This window comes from Theropithecus gelada, chromosome 13 (genome assembly GCF_003255815.1).
Source record: "Theropithecus gelada isolate Dixy chromosome 13, Tgel_1.0, whole genome shotgun sequence".
In the NCBI taxonomy this organism is placed as follows: domain Eukaryota; kingdom Metazoa; phylum Chordata; class Mammalia; order Primates; family Cercopithecidae; genus Theropithecus; species Theropithecus gelada.
In genome coordinates, this window is record NC_037681.1 from 86,402,166 (window position 1) to 86,418,843 (window position 16,678).

The following is a 16,678-nucleotide window of genomic DNA, read 5'->3' on the forward strand; positions in this document are numbered from 1 at the left end:
AACCTTTGAGTAATGGTTCTCAACTAGGGGTGATTTTGCCCCTTCAAGGACATTTGGCAGTGTCTGGAGACATTTTTGGTTGCCCCAGCCAGGGGTGTGCTACTGGCATCTAGTGCATAGGGGACAGGGATGCTTCTAAATATCCTACAACATACAGGATAGCCCCTACAACAAGGAAGCATTCTACCCCAAATGTCAATAGCACTTAGGTTGAGAAGCACTGCCTTAGCTTAGCCACTCTCATTTTACAAGTGGGAAAATGTGGTCCAGAGATGATAGCTTGATTTGCCCAAGGATTCATGTGTAATTATCAGCAGAATAAAATTTCTAACAATTGTAACATTATGGTGGAACCCTGCCCTTATTCTCCAACCCTCTCCCTTTTAACCTACTGCCCTAGGGACATTAGTTATTCATCTTGTTTCTTTTCCCTCCTCAAATATCCCTAGGCTCTCAACAGTAGTGATTTGTTTTCTGTATTTTAGTATTTCAAATTTCTTGACTAAAAAACAGAAGCCAAGTCTACTTAAGCTAACTTGCATAGCCTAATAAGCATCACTTTTCTTTGCTCTAGGATGGCATTGTTGCGACTTGTTGCTAGGTCTGGTTTGTTTTGTGCTGATCAGCACCTCTGATTGGAAGTTATATAAATCTTGGTTAATTTAAAAAATGGGCAAATGAGGTAAGTGTTACTTCATAAATCTAGTTTGGCAAGCAAAATGTTTCTAATTTAAGGACCCACAAAATGAAATTATAAAGGGACTTCTTGGTGATGAAAAGAACGTCAGAGTCTCCCCAGACCTTCTGTAGTGCGGGGTGTGTGTGTGTGTGTGTGTGTGTGTGTGTGTGTGTGTGTGTGTGTGTGTGTGTAATGCAACCTCTCAGCCCCCAGATGCTTGGACAGAGTTTAGGAAGGTGATGGAGATTTTGAGTTAAAGATCTTTGAGTCCACCTTTCTTCATTTACATGTTTCTTGAATACCTCTCATCTTAACCCCAGGAAAGTAATTAACTGGTTATTTCTGGAAGGTAGGATTTGGGATCATGCATAGCTAAAATGTATTTTTTTTAACTTCTTTATTTTCTGTGTGTGTTTTTTTTTCCTGTGAACACATTTTTGTAATAAAAAGAAGCCATTTAATCAAATAATGTAATTTTATTCTCAACATTCAGTGCACCAAAATCTCTTGGGAGCTTAACAAATCGCTTGGGTACCATCTCCAGAGACTGATTGAGTTGGTTTGGGGGTGTGTTGGGGGCGTGGGAATGAGTAGCATTTAGTGACTTCCCAGCTGATTCTTAGGTGCGGTTAGAATTAAAAACTCCTGTCTCAGAGAGCAGTTCTCAAACTTGTCTGCATGCTGCAATGCCCCGAAGAACTTAAGAACACCTGTGCCTGGGATCACCAGCGAGGTTCTGATTTAATTGGTCTGGGAGTGCAGACTGGGTTTTGGGAGTGTTAAGATTTCCCCAGGTGATTCCGAAATTGGAAGGGCTGGGTAGTATCTCTGAAGATTTTTTGGGGGAGAGTTCTTAATGTTGCTGTCTTACTAAGGAGGTGTACCAACCTGCCCCTGCTTTCTGTTAAATGAGAGTTAATAAAGTGGGATTGCTCTAAACCTTGCGCACAACTGATTATAATGCTAGAAGCAATAGTCCCTCCTCCTCGGAGCGAAATAACAATGTTACAGGAACACCAATTATAAAGATAGGTTGTGTTTTTAATTGTTGAGAAAAGGATGAGCTTGAAGGAGATTTTGCTTATTAAGACTACTTTACCTTTATAAACGACTGTAAGTAGATTCATCAAGAATTGGGAGCTGCCTTGAGCTACAAACAAGCCTGTGCAATAGGTACTAATAATTGTTTTTAGCCTCCAGTTATTTTTGTGTTTTCTTTTTGCCTTTTAAAAAAGAGGGTAGGGGTGAAGAGGGCTCCCTATACTTCTCTTAACAGACTCTCACTATGATGATGTCCAAGTTGAATTCTGAATTTTCTTTGGTTTGAATAGCCCTGTAGCTTTTTAGAATTATTTAAAAGGGCTGCCTTCTTTGTTACAACAAAAAGTCTTCTTGGAGGTGTGAGCGGTCGAGCTCCCCCAGTGTGGTGGTGCTAGGAAGGGCCTCTGGGCTGAGGTCTGCAGGTGGGTTCCATAGCAGTGAGACTGCAGCGAGGCAGGACCCTGGGTCTAGAGAGCATTCCAGCTCTAGCCACGTCTGGCTTCCTATTTCTCCACAGAAGCCACTTGGGAGCAGTATGGCCTTGCCTATGAGGGAGGCTCAGGGAACCTTCCTGGAACTGACCGGCACAGCCAGGGAGCCTGGAGCACCCGGCTGATGACAAGTGAAATATTTCACAGAATATAAATCTTTCATCTTGCAAATGCTCCTTTGGTGAGAAATCAGACAGCGGGCAAGAATTGGGCAGAATCCTTGTCCCAGCAAGTAAAATGAAAGGATGGAGCCTCCCATCTTTGTTCTGTGATATGATAGTATGAAGTTTGTGGAAAAGATTTCCTGCTTATGATGAGTCCATTGATCATAATGGGATCCTGAATAGGAGACAATAGTATCTCCCTTTATCTCACTGACAATAGAAAGAGGTGCAGGGAGAGGCGGAAGGACAGAGAAACAGAGAGGCTCCCATCAGCCTGATGTGATGATATTTCACCCTGTGACTGTTTCCAGGTTGTAAGCTCTTCTGACAAAAGTCAAACAGAAGAACACATGACTAAGGCTTTTTCAGTCTGGTTCTTGTAAGCAACTGTATGAACTTTGCAATGTTATGCTCGTTCTGGGTCTTTGAATTAGACCCTTTACAACATGCGCACTTCTCACATCCAAGAAGACCATATATAAAGTATTATTTTGCAGTATTACTACGACATGTCTATGACTGTGCGATTAGCATTGTATCCACGTTTTTGGCCCTCTACTTTTTCAGGCTTTTAAGATTTACTTAGAAAGGGAACGAAGAAAGGATATACAGGGAGCTGGGGGTAAAAGTCAAGGGAGCAGTTGGGAAGAGACACAGGAAAGGGAGAAGAATGAGATGACTAGAGGATCCTCTTTCAATTTGCCAAGGCCATAGGGAAGCAGGAGTTGAAGTGTAAGCCTTGTAACTTGATTTTTTGGTAAGCTGTGAACTACCTCTCAGGTAACACCCTTTTCCAGGTATTATCTAATGACAATATTTGCTCAATTCCATTGTAGTCATCAATCCCTTGCTGAGAATAAACCCAACTTTGGGAGGAGAGTAGGAGGAGTTGTCAGATGGGAGAACAAACAGATCCCACTGGGAGCTTCAGCTTCTCCCTAAAAGCAGGAGGAGATAAGGACCCCTCACTGCCATTTTTACTGTCCTGCATCTGGGGTGGATTTCCAGTTTCTGAGATACACCCAGATCCTGGCAATTCGAGGCTCATGGCCAGCTTGGACCCAGCACACAAGCTTGCCTATCTCCTCCTCTGCTGTCCCTCCCTCTGGAGATTAGAACCAGCCAGTGCCAGGTGGGCCAACTGAGATGTGTCCTTCTTGGTGCTCTTGGGAGCTTCCCACACCCCAAGCTAGGGGGTGCCCCTTTGGTCCTAGGGGTGATCTGGTATCTTTCTTGCTTTTGGGATTCTGAGGGGTCCTGGCCTCTCTGGGGCAAAATGGAGATCTCTAATCATGTGCTATCTGAATTTAACCTAAAAGTCAGTAAGCCACCATGCCAGCTATTTCTTCAGTGAATCCCTAGTGAGACATAGAAGCAAACAAACTTGGGCTCTGTAACTTTGGCTAATGAAGGTAAAAAGTCAACTGAAACCAGACTTGCAAGAAAGTGCTTCATCATAGGGGTGAGATTCAGGACTTCCATGTCAAACTTTCAGGGGCTCTACAAAAACCATGAAACAAGAGCTTGTCCTGGGAACACAGGTTATACATAAATGACCTATTATAAATTGTGACACAGAAAATTCTTCAGGTAAACAGACGGAAGCCAGTAGGGTTGGCACAGTGTCTTTGTCCATCGCTTGGTATGGCAGGATTTATAGCGATTCCATCCTTGAGCATGGAGTGATAACGGAGCCCATGATAAACATGCAAGGCACAGTGCTAAGTGCCTTAGGTATATTTTCCCATTTAATCCTCACAACAACCTTATGAAGTAGGTACTATTACATCTCTATTATGCAGAAAACACTTTGCTCAGAGAGGTTAAGTCATATGTGCAGGCTCAGTTGGATGGAAGGTGGAGGAGCTTCCAGAGCTCGTGTTCTTAGTGTTCTCCCCTTTAGAGGTTCTTTGCTACTACTGAGGGGGTGGAGGGGATGTTTCAAGGTGTTGAGCCTCATGGATTTTCCTGCTACAGGTTAATGGATGTGAGAATAAAATCCTCCCTTTCATTTAGATTAACTGTGCCAACCAATTAATTGTGAGAACATGAGGCCGAGAGACTCCAACTCTTCAAATGTGCTAGGTGAAATGAAAAACTCCTTCTTGACTTCATCGTAGTTGCTTTAAATAGCAATGTTGAATCTTCAGGTGGGACTTTCAGTCATGGCTTTGGACCACCTTCCTCTTGAAAGTAAGTTGAGAAATCTACAATTCCTAGGTAGATGAACAAACAAAATATCCCCTGTCCCTGACAAACAATCATTTACAAAACCAACAAAAACTGCAGTAAGATTTTCTCATTTTGTAGGGGATTTTTTTTTTTTTTTTTTTTGAAACAGAGTCTCGCTCTTTCACCCAGGCTGGAGTGCAGTGGCTGGATCTCGGCTCACTGCAAGCTCCGCCTCTGTCGGGGAATATTTTAAGGACTGTTTCTCTACTTACCTTGAAAATTATGGGCATCTTCACCTGGGACTTGGGCAACAAGGTCCTTAGTGGCACCGTCGCTGAATGACCAGACTTGATGGCAGGGCAGCTTGAAAGGTCGTGTAGGAAACAGCACAGTGGTGTGGAAAATTTGGCTATCTATCCCATGACTTGAACTAGCCCCCATCACCTTCCCTCAGCTTGCTTCACTGACTTGAGATGGGAAGAACACCTGCCCTCCCCACCTTGCTGGTCATAGGCGTTCCTGGAGAACATGTCAAATAATGAAGGTCCACATGCAACTTGTATGTTGTGTGACTCATTTTGCTCATTGTAAATACTTGACTCACACTTTCTAGATGCCAGGTACTGTGCTTTATTTTAACTCATTTAATTCTTACAACAGTCCCACAAGGAGATTACTTTTATCTGGATTTTGCAGATGAGAAAATGAAGGCACATAGGAAGCAATTTGCTCAGGGTCACTTACAACTAGCACATTGTGTGATATTGTAATATAATGAGAAATATATTTTTAGTCTTTGTCTCCAGTTCCTAGCAGAGAGCTTCTGAAACTCTTGTGCTTTCCTGAGCGGTAGGGGTGAAAGGAGCATCTTTTGTTATTCATCATAAGCCATTTTCAAACATACCTGAGTTATATAATGCTAATAAGGTAACTCTCAGTGAGCCTCAAGATAGTCTCAGAATAGGGGCTGGTTGCTAGAGGAACAAATCACTTGATTAGAGAATTGGAATTTTCAGTCCCTCACCCTGACTTCTGGAGAGGGAGAGGGATGAGATTGAATTCAATCACCAATGGCCAATGCTTTAATCAACTATGCCTATGTAATGGAACATAGGAACCCTAAACAACATAAAAATCCTTAACAGGGTTTGGCGAGCATGTTGAGGTGGTAGAAGGCTAGAGTTCAGGAGATGACATGGGAAGACATGGAAGCTTTGTGTCCCTTCCCATATACTTTGCTCTGTGCATCTCTTCCATTTGGCTTTTCCTGAGTTGTATCCTTTTATAAAAAACCAGTATTAGTCACTAAACTGTTTTCCTGAATCCTATGAGCTGTTCTTTCAATTTATCAAATCTGAGAAGGTTTCATAGAAACCCCCAGCTTATAGCTGGTTGGTCGGAAGTATGGGAAGCTTGGGGCTTGTGATTAGCATCTGATATGGGGGCTGTCTTATGGGACTGCGCCCTTATGGGATCTGATGCTAATCACATAGATAGCATCAGAAAATTGAATTAAATTGTAGGACACCTAGTTGGTGTCTGGAGAGTTGAAAATTAGTCGTTGGTGTGGAAAAATCCACACACTTGGTGTCAGAAGTGTTGTGAGTATAAACAGATTGTAGTAACATGGTATAGCCAGACTAAAACCCAGGCTGTCTGAACACAGTATGTTTCTAATAATTGCTATAGTCCTCTATCTGACTTCCTTCAAAGTATATTTAGTTTTGACATATCTTTTTTCTTCTGGTGGTAGTGAGGGTTCTAATATTTCTGAATAAAGAGGTAATATGTTTGTGTAGCCTAAAGGAGGCCAGAACTACAGCTTAGCTGTTGTGAGACCCTGTGGCCTTCAGATTTCAGAATCTTGCCTTGTGGAAGATCATGGATCAGTTTGAGGACTCTGATGTTTTTTTTTATTAGGTATTTCAAATGCACTACTGTTTTTTTTCCCCTAAAGAATATAATATTGTGTCTATATTGTATTTTTGTAAATTGTAAAATTACTTCTGTAGTCACATCATTCATTTATATCATTGATATGTGACTTATAGTTGAGTTTGTGCCTCCTTGACAACAGTGATTATTGGTGTGCCTCTCAACATCCAGCAGAATGTGGGAATGTAAGTCACCCAGCAAAAATCTATTGATTTTATTTGTTTGTATTAATTTAAAAAATTACAACAACCTGTATTCAGTGTGGAACAAATAAAATAATGCCAAAATGCCAATGAAAAGAAAGATAAAACCTCCTATAATCACACCACTCTGTGATAGTTATATAAAAGCAATATCTGCAGAGTTTTGTTTATAAAAGGCTGTGATTCAAGAATTTTATACCCAGCCAGGTTGTCTTTTATGTGTGAAAGTGACAGAAATATATTCTCTGTAGACCATGTTTCAAAAAAATTCTATGATAGGCAATTTTCCTGGGCAAGATTTAACATGAGTCTCTGTTGAAAAAAGTGCTTGAAGATAAATTCCAGGTGACCAAGGGTGATAGATGCTAGAGTGAATGATTAAAATAGGAAAGCTAGAGTATAAAAAAGGTTGGGAGCAAACACTGAAGCCAGTTAATGTACATTTATTTATATATCTAGTTCATTGTAAATATTAAAGACTATATATAAATGCTTTAATTGTATTTCTCTTTATAAAATAAAAGCAAATATAAAAATATCACCTAGAACATATATAGTACAATGATAATTATGTGGTAATCTGAATCTATACCTCCAACTAGTATCAGCAAAATCTAAGATGGAAGCTCTGGGAATCGGTGGGGTGAAGGAATGGGCAGAAACAGTATGAGTGGAAATGGGGGCTGGGGTGGATTTCAAGGCATCTGACTTGGACTACTAATCATTTGAACCTGGGGTTTGTTTATGCCCTGAAAATGAAATGTTATTAGTCAAGTGAGGGTGATTATTATTTTAAGTAATGCTATTCCTTAAAATATTTAGCTAAGTGATTTCATGGCTTTTAGGCAATTACATAATTTCTGCATTTTGTTTGTTTTTGAGCCTTGTTTTCTCTGAGTTCCTGTTTTGCTGCTAATCTTCAGTGTGTGTTTCTGAAAGTAACCATGATGATGGGAAGCATATTTTTCTGTATGCTTATGACTGGTGTCTGACTACCCTACTGGTACTAGAGATTAAGAGACACTTTCCTGTAATTAATATTTTCCCCTGTGTTTCGTCTGAAAGTTGTTAAATTGAAGCTGGAATTATAGATGTGTGTACATCTCTCTTTAAGGAAACACACAAAACAAGTGGGAATTTACCAAATGATATCATTCTCCACTGACTGAATTTATGTATGACACTTCTTGAATGTAGTTTTCTTATAATGTGGGGGCACACTTGCATTGGAAATAGCTTCTTTGAGAAATGTTGGATGTTGCAATTTGATAATATCTTATGTGTGTGTTTGTGTGTAGGGGGGTTGGGAGGGAAGGGAGGGTAAGGAAGGATTCGCAGTGTTCAGAAGAGGACTGATGAGGCTCCCTCCACGAGCAGGCTAGTGGCGCAAAGCCTAATCAACACTTCTGCGAGGAAGTTAGCAGCCTTCCTCCTGACCTGACTGCTTCCACTTCTGGTGGTGGCAATGCTGTCAAGCCTCATTACTGGAAAGTTCATCTTGTTAAATTTCCACTTAGAGCAGGGGATGTGTTAGGAGATAGCTCAGACTCTGTGGCCATTATGACATCAAATTCAGACAGTGACAGTCCAAGTGGTAGTCAAGGAGTTTCGTTTATAGCTTCATTGAAAAATGTGAACATTGGCTGAGCACGGTGGCTCACACCTATAATCCCAGCACTTTGGGAGGCTGAGGTGGGTGGATCATTTGAGGTCAGGAGTTTGAGACCAGCCTGGCCAACATGGTAAAGCCCTGTCTCCGCTAAAAATACCAAAAAAAATTTAGCTGGGCGTGGTGGTACATGCCTGTATCCCAGCTACTTGGGAGACTGAGGCAGGAGAATTGCTTGAACCTGGAAGGTGGAGGTTGCAGTGAGCTGAGATTGCACCACTGTACTCCAGCCTGGGTGATGGAGTAAGACTCCATCTCAAAAAAGTAAAAAAATGTGAACATTAATAAATGACTTAAGAAGTCATCGTATCTGCATACTACTGGATTAGATTTAACAGATTCAATCTTGGCTGAATAATGAAGGGAGTTTGGCATGAGTTCCAGGGTCAAAACAGAAGTAAAAACAAAACCAGTGATGGGCAGAGGCTTGAAATATATTAATACATCTACCAGGTAGTGCTGCATTAATAAATAAAGTCAGAAATCTTAGAGGGTGAAGGCAAAAAAGGCTTATTTCTTGCTTGCATAAAGTCCTATATAGGTTAGGCGATCCTCTGGGCAGCACTCCCTCTGGCTTGTTATGCTGCCATCTCAACAGGTGGCCTCAAGGGTTGCCAAGGCAAAGGACTAGAGGTCACTTCCTTATGCTGTGGACCAGGAGAAACACATATGACTTCTGCATACATTTTACTGGCTATAGAGAGCTGGGGAGTGGAGACTTCCTGAGTGACAGGAGGAGGGAAGGGTATAAGTGAGCACTAGAAGCCTCTACCACACATGGGAAGCGAGTGTGTATGGTCAGCGTGGAATCGGGAATGGCCAGAGTCTGATGTTATGAATATTCAGCATGGGATTAATATATATTGAACCTAATAATATCTTCATAAATTTTAAAATAATCAGCCTCTTTGGATACCTTCCTTGGCCACTGGCATACCTTAGTAGGATTACCTACTATTAACACCTGGTCTAATCCGTCTGCCTAACCTTCTGGTATCCTCCCTGCCTTGCAAGGGTCATCCCTCACTCTGTGAGACCCATAGCTGCATGACACAGGCAGTAAGGGTGTGGTGAGACCTTACCAGGGCATGCTCTCGACACCTCCAAGTGCTCTCCTGCTGCTGCTGTTCCAGACATGCTGACACAGGCCCTGCATAAGCACTTTCCTGTCTGGTGAACTTCTATTGCTTCTCTGTATAGTGTGGTTGGTTGAAAGAGTGGTTTTAGGATATAGACTGTCTAGGTCCAAATCTCGTCTCTGTCATTAGCGAAGAATGAGACCCTGAGCAAGGGACTTAACTTCACTGTGCCTCAGTTTCCTCATCTGTGGATATAATAATAACACCTTCCTGTTAGAATTGTTGTGATGATTGAGTTAACACACAAAAAGCACTTAGAATAGTGCCTGGCAAGTGGAAAGTGATTAAAAAACATCAGCTATGATCATTCTTCTTCAAGACTCAGTTCAAATGTAACTGAAACTTCCCTGAACTTGCTTCTTTTCTGGGTGCCTTCAGATTCTGCAAATGTCTCTGTTATAACATTTATCATGGTATATAATAATTATTAATTTACCCATTCTTCTCTCCATTAGACTGTGATTACTCAAGGGCAATGTACTGCTCACCATTTACTCTAGTACTTGACAGAGTGTCTAACATGTAAAATAGATTACCAAGTATTTTCTGAATTGATGGGCAGAGCCAGGGGGGTAGAAATTGCTACAATTCGCCAATATACAGTTGTCCTCTCCTTCCTGTGCGCAAAGCAAAGCTACGTTTCCCAGCTCCCCATGCATCTAGAAGAATCACATAACTGAGTTTTGGAATGTGGGCAGAAATGATGTGTGCCACTTTTCAGGCTTGTCCTAAACTCAATGCACAATTTTCCATAGCTCCTTCTCTCCCTGTCATTCAATTGGCTGGATATGGTAGCATTTTAAGATAGAACAAGCCCAAATCTCTGACTCACCACTTGGAAGAGAGAGACCTAGACTTTACAGTTGTGTCAAGCTTTTGAAATCTGAACCTGTTTGTTATAGCAGTCAGTGTATTTTACCTAGCTAATAAAACAAGAATCTGGACACAACATTTTTTTTTCTGCAGGTTTCATGGCATGATATGACTCAATCCACAGACAGAGGCTGCTGAGCCCCGGACAGCTTAGTGGACCAGCCCATATGAGAAGCACAAATGTACAGAAACAAACTGAACCCAAGGAAAGATTGGTGATACTTTGGGAGGGATGACAGAGGAAGGGGAAACACATTGTCCATCCCTGTCCCAGCAAGGAGCCAGCTCCCATTCAGCAGTCTCTGTGAACATCTAGGTAGCTTCCCCGTTCTTTCTGTCCAGTTGTGAGCAGCCACCAACTATGATTCCCCTCTTCCAGCAGGCTTTGCTTCCACATCACAAAGCATCATCCTGAGAAACAATTCCAGTTCTTTTTAGAGTTCTGTTTCCTTCATAGGTACCTATTGTCCTAATAAATGGAATTCCTTGGAACACAAAAGCATTTATTTCTTCTTTTAGCTAATTTAATTTTTACAGCTCTGGTGAAAAATATTTTATGCTTTTACTCAATGTGATTTTAAGATAATTTATTCTTGGATTCAATTTTGTTTTCATTTTCTAGAAAATCAATTTGATTCACAGAAGGTTCATTCATTTAGTGGCTTTCCTTGCACATGGTTAATGCTTAAGCATTTGATCAAGCATTCCTCTTAGCAATATCTTTACAAGGTTCAACCGGAGAAGGTGTTAGATGGGGGAAATCCTCTACATTTGGGCAAAGCCTCTTTCCTCTGGACTAATTGAAATGGAAATCAGTCTGAATTGGTGAAATTGAATTGCAAACTATTTTTCAAGGAGATTCCTGTGTGATTTCAAGTTGCTCAAACTAAACTTAGTAAAGGGCACACTAACAAAGCTTTTTAGGTCATCTCCATCTAGCTTCCTAATGAAGAGGCTACATTGGGTAAATACCCGGGGTTCGTCATTTCACGCTAAGAAAATTTAGGACAGGGACACACAGGAGTTTAGGAACGGAGATTTAATAGGCAAAAGAAAGGGAAAGGGAAACAGCTCGCTTTCTAGAGTGAGAGAGAGGAGACTTCTGAGAGGAAAAGCCCGGCTGGTGGCAGATGGCACCAGATTTTATAGTCCGGCTTGAGGAGGCGTTATCTGATTTATGTAGGGCTCACACATTGGTTCAATCAGGTGTGACGTATACAAAGCACGTGGGGAAGGCTGGCCACCTTACCCTAATCTTATTATGCAAATGAGCATTCCCTTTGGCTGGGCCTTCATTTTGTCTGTTCCTTACTGTACACGTGGCTGGCAGAGAAGGGAAGAGGCAGTCGCCATTTTCTAGTCGCCATGTCTAGTCCCAGGTAGTAGTTCTTTACTGCTGGCATTCATCGTGAAAGCTCCCAGCGTGCTTGTCTATGTCTGCAGCTTGACTTCACAGGCTGCTCTTTGTTAGAAAATGATTTGGGGCAGCTTTTCTTTAAAAGATAAACCTTACCGAGGACTTCTGGACTATCTGCCTAAGTAATTTCTCTTAACTCGTGTATCACTAGTAGTTGGAATCTATATCTGTAGCTATATCTATCTTACAAAATTTTCCTGGGTTCTTGAAAACTCTTTGCTCTCAAGTCCTTTAAACATTCCTCTTCTACTTTTGTTTACTAAATTATGAAGAAAGACTATTAGCAAAAGGAAGTCCTTGTCTGTATAATTGTATTTTGTGAATTATAGGTTTTTATATTTAAAGTCAGGTGACAATTCATGCTTGGAAAGAAATTTCTTGACTAATTGATCATGGTTTTTTTGAGACAGGGGCTCACTGTGCTGTCCAGGCTGGAGTGCAGCGGTGCGATATCGGCTCACTGCAGCCTCTGCCTCCGGGATTCAAGCAATTCTCCCACCTCAGCCTCCTGAGTAGCTGGGACTACAGGCTCATGCCAGTATGCCTGTCTAAGTTTTGTATTTTTAGTAGAGACAGGGTTTCGCCATGTTGGCCAGGCTGGTATCAAACTCCTGACCTCAAGTGATCCACCAGCCTTAGCCTCCCAAAGTGCTGGGATGACAGGTGTGAGCCACTGCGTCTGGCCTAATTGATCATGTTTTTAGTGTTGTAACTAACGGATTTTTGGATTGAATGATAGGTGTTTTTGATTTGTTGGTGTGGCGTTGGAAAGGAAAACTGGCCCTTCTAAAGATATCAGTTCTTTCCTGGAAAGCAATGTCAGAGATAGCTATAAGGCAAGACTTGTGTTTTTCAGTGTGAGACATTGCTCCTTTCTGCTTAGGGCACTGCTTGTGCTATAGCACAGAGGAGGAATATTCTGGAAGGATGTGTTTCTCTGAAGTGAACTTTAAAGTTCAATGAACAGATTTTACTGACACATAGGAAGATAGATGATGGTCATGTAAAATGGAATATGCCACTCTTGATGTTTCCTTCTTTGTGTTATATTCTGTGCCCTCAGATTGGTCTTCAGTTACCCATGGTGAAACATGTAAGCCTTGAAAAACTTTTTGGTGAGCTCATAGATTATCTATAAGATGGTTTATGGTCATCTATATTATAGGGTAACAACATAAGTTTATCCTCCAAGTTTGGACACTTTTGAGAGTAAAAGGTGGTGTTATTAATATGTCAAGGAAATAAGCAAAAATGGGACTTTTCTAAGCAACCTAGACATATGGTCATTCTACTTAAGAGAAATGTGTGTCTTTTATAGGTTAGATATCAGGTCCCATAAGAGCGTGTGGCCAAGATGGCCAGCTCCACCAAAGATTCATACTCTCCCTTCCATAGCATGGAGTTGTGCCGGGAAGCAATTTTCCCACCAGGGACAACATCTTCTAGTCCCTTTACATCTAAGTAGTACCATGAGACTGGATCATGCCAAAGAAATGTTTTGGAAGTGAAATGTTTCACTTTGGAACCAAGGAACTGAAAAAAACAAGTATGCCTCCACCTTCCTCACCTTCCTCTCCACCCATCTCTATCTCCCTCTGCACGCTGAATACAGAAGTCTCCAGGACCCTAGAGGAGGAAAGACCTAGAAGATGGAATGATTCTGGGTCCCAAATGACCATGTGAAACACTGCCCGCTGGTCAGAAACATCCATATTGCAGTCTTTAGGGCACACAAAATTAAAATATATTAAGCCTCTTAGGTTGTCACATTTGTTATAGCAGCTAGCATTACCATAGCTAATACTGAATACTTTAATTCAATACATCCAACCACTATTGAGAATCTACTATCTTTCCATTGGAAATACAAAGACATGTAAGATCTGGTCACTGTCCTCAAGAAGCTTAGAGTCTGGGGGAAGTACACATGTATATACGTAATGGTAATTTAAAGTTCTGAATAAAAGGAAATTCATTTAATTTTGAATGCTATTTGAGTTGTCTGCAGCATATTCAAATGGCACTATCTTCTATGTAGATAGAAGGAGCCCAAGCCTAGAAGAGAGGTCTGGTATCAAAGATTTGCTGAATTCACAATTGCAGAGGCTTATGTCAGCCCCTTAGAAAGAATTTGAGGACTCCTTGGAAAGTAAGAGAACTTCCCTCCACATTCCTAAGGATTACTTATTTATTTTTATTTAAAAATGTTTTTTCTTTATTTTTTTAAACTTTTAAGTTTGGGGTACATGTGCAGGTTTGTTACATAGGTAAACCTGTGTCATTGGGTTTGTTGTGTAGATTATTTTATCACTCGGGTATTAAGCCTAGTATCCATTAGTTATTTCTCCTGATCCTCTTTCTTCTCCCACCCTCCACCCTCCAATAGGCCCCAGTGTGTGTTGTTTCCCTCTGTGTATCCATGTGTTCTCATCATTTAGTTCCCACTTATAAGTGAGAACATGTGGTATTTGGTTTTCTGTTCCTGTGTTAGTTTGCTAAGGATAATCGCCTCCAGCTCCATCCGTGTCCCTGTAAAAACATGATTTCATTCTTTTTAATGGCTGCCTAGTATTCTGTGGTGTATATTTACCACATTTTATTTATCCAGTCTATCATTGATGGGCATTTAGGTTGATTCCATATCTTTGTGATTGTGAATAGTGCTACAGTGAACATGTGGACATGTGTCTTTATGGTAGAATGATTTATATTCCTTTCAGTGTATACCTAGTAATGGGATTGCTGGGTTGAATGACATTTCTGTCTTTAGGTCTTTGAGGAATCGCCATACTGTCTCCCAAATAGTTTAACTAATTTACACTCCCACTACAGGACATAAGCATTCCTTTTTCTCCACAATCACACCAATATCTTTTTTTTTTTTTTTAATTATAGCCATTCTGACTGGTGTTAGATGGGATTTCATTGTGGTTTTGATTTGCATTTCTCAAATGATAATTGCTGTTGAGCTTTTTTTCTTATTATTGTTGGCTGCATGTATATCTTCTTTTGAAACATATCTGTTCATGTCCTTTGCCCACTTTTTAAAGGGGTTATTTTTTCTTGTAAATTTGTTTAAGTTCCTTACAGATGCTGGATATTAGACCTTTGTCAGATGCATAGTTTGCAAAAATTTTCTCCCCTTCTGTAGGTTGTCCGTTTACTCTGTTGATAGTTTCTTTTGCTCTGCAGAAGCTCTTTAGTTTAATTAGATCCCATTGATCAATTTTTGCTTTTGTTGCAATTGCTTTTGTTGTCTTTGTCATGAAGTCTTTGCCTGTGCCTATGGCCTGAATGGTATTGCCCAGGTTGTCTTTCAGGGTTTTTATAGTTTTGGGTTTTACATTTAAGTCTTTAATCCATCTTGTGTTAATTTTTGTATATGGTGTAGGGAAGAGGTCCGGTTTTAATCTTCTGCATATGGCTGGCCAGGTAGGTATTCCAGCACCATTTATTGAATAGGGAATCCTTTCTGCATTGCTTGTTTTTGTCAGGTTGTCAAAGATCAGATAGTTGTAGGTGTGAGGTCTTATTTCCAGGTTCTCTATTCTGTTCCATTGGTCTATATGTCTGTTCTTTTATCAGTACCATGCTGTTTTGGTTAGTGTAGCTCTGTAGTGTAGTTTGAAATTGGGTAGTGTGATGTCTGTAGTTTTTTTCTTTTTGCTTAGGATAGCCTTGGCTATTTAGACCTTTTTTGGTTCCATGTGAACTCTAAAAATAGTTTTATCTTGTTATGTGAAGAATGTCAGTGGTAGTTTAATGGGAATAGCGTTGAATCTATAAATTGCTTTGGGCAGTATGGCCATTTTAACGATACTGATTCTTCCTATCCATGAGCATGGAATGTTTTTCCATTTGTTTGTATGATAAAGATGCTTTAGATGCAGCTGCACCGTACCCTATTAGAGCTCACCCCACCAGTGGGATCTGTGCTCTAAAGATCTCTTGGCCACTGACTTCATATTGAGAAAGAAAAGGAAGCCAGAACTTCCTTGTATCTGTAGATCCTTTTTGTAGTTTACACATTACTTTCATGAACATTACTTAGTTTGAATCTCATATTCACCCTGTGGTGTTGGCAGGGGAGTTCCCTTTCCCACTGAATGTCCCCAGGTCTTGCCCACTAGCAAGTAGGGGAGATATTTCCTATGGCCTAATGGCTCAACTCTGAAGGCAGTCAGCCCATTCTTCACCTAACTGTGGGACTTCTTGAACTCTTTTCGGGATTCATCTATTGTTTCTGGGGTCCCCCAAGGATGCCTCACTTGGGCTCAGGAGCCAGGACTCACATATTCTGTCACATTGTGCTGACAAATAGTTTTCCACCCATATTCAGGCTGATGATGGGGCTGCTCCCAGTGAGACTGAAGGAACCTTCTACTCTTCTCTTTCTTCTATCAGACCCATGTTCACCAACTCCTCCTTTTCTAGCAAAGGAACATCTATCAACACCCGCAAATAGATGTCTGGAGGCATGAGTGTCACTACCACAGTAGATGTGTCAAGCCTCAGTTTTGAAGGTACTAGTTTACCCTTGAATGTACACATAATACACACACACACATACATAAATGCACACACTCTGAGACTCAGAGCATGAACTAACACATTCTAGGCCATCCCATTTTTGTTTTCATAAACTGGATATAGAACCCAGGCCTTTTTACTCCAAATCTCTTGTTCTTCCCTTTGCCTATCCTGATTTAAAGAAAAAACCTTCCGTAAAAAAGTTGCTCAGATATGCAGAACTATCTGCTAGAAGGTTGAACCAGTGCCACAGTGGAAACTCTGCTTTTTGCCTCATTCTATAGAGTTTAGGGAGGCTGCTGTGCCCATCCCTGGGAATTCTTAGGATAGTTGGGTGAATAGTGGGGGCTTTGTCATAGGAGCAC

At 40.9% G+C, this 16,678-nt stretch overlaps 1 long non-coding RNA gene across 1 annotated transcript; it reads left to right on the forward strand.

The window, feature by feature from the left end:
- Positions 1–8,319: 8,319 nt before the first annotated feature.
- Positions 8,320–10,854, forward strand: LOC112636960. Its single transcript, XR_003122356.1, has 2 exons — positions 8,320–8,427; positions 10,460–10,854. It is a non-coding gene; the product is annotated as an uncharacterized LOC112636960 (long non-coding RNA).
- Positions 10,855–16,678: the final 5,824 nt, after the last annotated feature.